A 4,440-nucleotide genomic window follows, 5' to 3' on the forward strand; every position below is an offset into this window, starting at 1 on the left:
CCAGGTGCCAGTGATTTATGCCTATAATGCTAGCCACTCGGGAGGTTAGATCAAGGTTTGAAGCCAGCCTGGGCATGAAAGTCTGTGAGACTCTTATCTCTGATAAACTACTCAGAAAAGGCTGAAAGTTGTGCTGTGGTTCAAGTGGTAGAGTGCTAGCCTTGATCACAAAGAGGCTCAAGGATAGCACCTGTACCTGAGTTCAAGCCCCAGAACCAGCAAAACTATCTTGCAGAAAAAAAGAGAGGGAGAAAAGAGGAGAAGGCAGAGAGAAAATAAACCATTATTATGAAAATAACCATTATTAACTTGAAATAATTCACTTTTCTTGTTCATGAGATTCATAGCTTTGCATCACAGTAAACTTAAGTCTTCTTTTTCTTTTCACTTTCTTCCTTTATATAGGTACTGGAGACAGATGTATGGTCACTGCTAAGAGCTGTATTGTTCAAGTTTCATAAACCTCTAAGTCTATAATAGTGTTGGTAAATTACCAGAATTCTAGCATTTTGTTTTCACAAATATGTTTGTGTGCATCCTTGTGTGCTTATGTGTATGGGTATTAACTCTACAGAGATGAGAAAAATAATACTTTAAAATAATCATAAAATTTATAAATAAAGTTTCATTACAAACCATCGTATAAATGAACTAAAAGGGAGTATACTCCTTACTCCATGTATGTTCAGGTCTATGACTTATGTTGGAATCTTACTAGGTAAAAGTTGATTTTGAATATAACATTCATAGGCAATATTGGCATGAAGACTTGAAGAAAAGAAGGTAGCTACAGTGCTGGAAGAAAAGAAGGTAGCTACAGTAGGTTGAAAAGGGAAAGGTTTGGAAGTAATGCTAACAAGTAGAAGATAAAGGAAGAAGTTTGTTTTTGTTCATGACATGTTCATTACTCTGCATTGTTGCAGCCTTGACTTTCCCTTGGATGTGGTGGAACATGCAGTTATTCAAGAAGTTAAGGCAGGAGGATCATGAGCGTGATGACAGACTAGGCAATGTAGTGCTATCCTGTCTTAAAATCAAATAAAATAAATAAACAGGGAGGGATATAGTTAAGGGACACAGAGTGCTTGCCTAACATGTACACTTAGTTCAAATGTTAATAGCACACACACACATACACACAAAGAAAGACAATAACAGAAAATATTTCATTTTATGTTATTAATTTATTAGGTTTATTCATGTTTCTGCAACAAAATATAACAGAATATTAAGCTCATTTCTCACATTTCTGGAGGCAAGGAAGTCCAAAATCAAAGTGCTAGAAAATTCAGTGTCTAATGAGGGTCAGCTTCCTGATTTATTGAGGATACTTTTTGATATATCCTCATATGACAGCTATTAGGGGTCTCCTTGGGTCTATATTGTAAAGGCATTAATCTTGTTCATGAAAACTTCACCCTCAAGACCTAATCATCTTAAAATGGCCCCACTTCTTAATTGCTATCTTGTTGAGAGTGAAAGATTTCAACACATGAATTTTGCAAGAACACAAATATGCAATCTATAGGGATTCTCACAAATACATGCTTGGTTTGGCTGCTTACTTAGGTCCATATATTAATCAGAAGCTGGATAAAGGTTAGGCATCCTAGAATTCTTCATTTTGTGTTTGTGTCTTTTGTCCTGAGCCATTCTCTGCTGAGGTTACTTTGTAGCTATCATGCAAGCCAGGAAGGACAAAATCTGCTAGGCATTGATTTATTGTAGTAAGTCTCTACTTCACCAGTTCTAAGACAATGGACTATAAAATAGTTACCAAAAATTTAGCCAACTAAGTTGATCTTAGTTCTTCCAAGCAAAGAATTTAAATAAGACAAGAACATAATAAAGAGGAAAGTTTATCTGAAAATAAATATGGCAGAGAAAAGATCATATAGCATGTCTATGCCACAGGAAGACCGTAGTTGAACCCTTTTCAACCATCTTATGCTTTTTCCCAATCATAGAGCTTGGCCTTGGATTAAATAGGGGGAGAATTGGAGCCCTTGAAGACTGCTTTCTGATTTTTGGGTCTCCTTTCTATTTCCTACAAAGTCATGGTACCAATTTTTTTTTGGTCATTCATGGGGCTTGAACTCTGCCTAGGTGCTCTGCCTCAGCTCTTCAGTTCAAGGCTAGTGCTCTACCACTTGAGCCAGAGAGTCACTTCTGGTTTTCTGGTGTTTTCTTGGAGATAAGTCTCATGGACATTTTTGCCCAGGCTGGCTTTGAACTGCAATCCTCAGATCTCAGCCTCCTGAGTAGCTAAGATTACAGGCGTGAGCCACCAGCACCCAGCCAACACCAAATATTTTGTGCCTCATCCTCCTTCCTTCCTTACTGCTTTGTAGCCCCTGCCCCATTTTGTTCAGTCAAGTTTTGGCTTAACAATTTACCTGCAAATTATATAAGCCACAATGCCCTGATGCCTGCTTTTCTACTAACTTGCATCAGGATCCTCTCTGAACTTAGCTGTCTCACCTGTTTTAACTATGCATACTTTTCTCCCTTCCCACACCCTGTATTTCCTATTTAGCATAAGATAAATGTTTGTACTTCAAAGACGGCTGAAGATGTACTGACGTGCTATCTTCATATGGCTGTAAAATAATAAATCTCCTTTTTTTTACTTTCATTGTATCTTTCAATTTGGCATATGGAAGCAATTGGTTAGACAACATATGAGACTCCTGGAGTTTGGCCTGTGGTCTAAAATGCCAGTTTTACAGTGGTGACACAAACGTAGGAGTAATTTCTCCTTCAGAAAGGAGAGATAGAAAAGAAGAAAGAGGCAAGAGGTTGCTAATTAATCCACACTACAAAGTGAACTCTACCTGATTTTCAACTTTGATACTCTCCTTTGGCTTGATTCACTGCCTTTCAGATTCACTGGTATGGGTAAGGGGTGAGGGATATGGATAAAGAGGTTCCCTCAGCTTCCTAGTTTCCTCAAAAAATATTACAGATACTTGAGCTCAACACTTGAAAGAAATTTTAATGTGTGTTATAAAAATAAGAATTTCACAAAGTAGAAATTATATAAAGGATTTATTTTAACATAACATGTTCATGTTGTCTAGGAATACCTAATTCTTAGACAATGGTTCTATTGGGTAAGATGGTATTAATTATTTTAAAACATTATCTAGGCCTACCCAATAGGTGTGTTTTAAGATTTCCCCTTGTCCGTTGTGCCTTCCAACTCTGTCTCTTTAGCCACTAGTGGAAGCCTGTTCAGCTTTTTTAAATCACAAAGGAAAAGGCAGAGAGAGTGGGCTGTTTTTTTTCAGTATTCTTGTAACTTTTCATCTAATATTTCATGGATAAGGGTATAGCTGCTCTGTTTATTTCTGGTTTTGTTTCTTTAGTTTTTTCCCTTATTTTAATGTCTGGGCTTGGCCTTTTTAATGTTTATTAATTTTAGTTTCCCTGTTTCCTCATTCTGCAGTCACTGGATATATGTATTAGGGGATAGCAACCTTCCAGATGCACAAAAACAGAGATCTGCAGACAGTGTGAGATCAGAGGATGTTGGTAGGCCTGCCCCTTAGCTTTAGACGAAGGCCTCATACCTTATTTGAAAACAAGATATTAGTTTCTGCTTTTGATCAAGGAGGCAGCCCTTACAATCTCTCAGCTGTATTCAGGGTCTATCTCCTCTTTTTCTTAAAGAATAAAGAACTTGTCTAGTCAACAATATTATGGCTCTGTCTTATAAATCCAGACATGTGACACTTTTACATTTCTTTCTTTTATTTTTCTATTAACATAAATTAATTGTACAAAGAGGTTTCATTTTGAAAAATACATACATGCATATTAATGCACTTTGATCATATTTACCCTTTATATATTATTCTTTCTGAATTCCTTTCTCTTTTCTCCTCTCTTTTTAACAGTTTTTAGTGAGGTTTGCTGTCATTTTCATAGATATTTGATATACTTCAATCACATTCTCTCCTCCTTACTCTTTCCTCCCTTCTTCCCCTTCTCCAGCTTATTATTCCCAAAGAGTTCACTTTTATGTTCATGGTCTAACTTTTCTTCATTTCTTCCCAGGTTTGGGTTTTAACATATGAATTTTTGAAAGGACACAAATTTTCAGTTTATAATATTATATTGTATTATCTCTAAATACATTCAGTGTCCCCTAAATTCATAGTCACTCACAGACTACAGATGATGTGATCTCAGGCATGCGGCTGCTACTGAAGGGAAGTCACTCAGACAGCTTATAAATCTATGACCCACACAGGATTTCTAAGTATTTTGGTATTTCAGTCACATAACAATATAAAAAAAATCCTCTTTGAGCCACATCATTTCATGAATTAACCTCATAGAGCTGACTTGGGTATGAAGGATGAATGAGTCATTCTGTTCTTAATAGAGTAGAGCTTTGCCTTGTGGTATAAAATTCTAAGTAAACAGCAAGGAGCA

This window comes from Dipodomys spectabilis, unplaced genomic scaffold, assembly GCF_019054845.1.
Source record: "Dipodomys spectabilis isolate Male_0828 unplaced genomic scaffold, ASM1905484v1 ptg000201l, whole genome shotgun sequence".
In the NCBI taxonomy this organism is placed as follows: Eukaryota; Metazoa; Chordata; class Mammalia; order Rodentia; family Heteromyidae; genus Dipodomys; species Dipodomys spectabilis.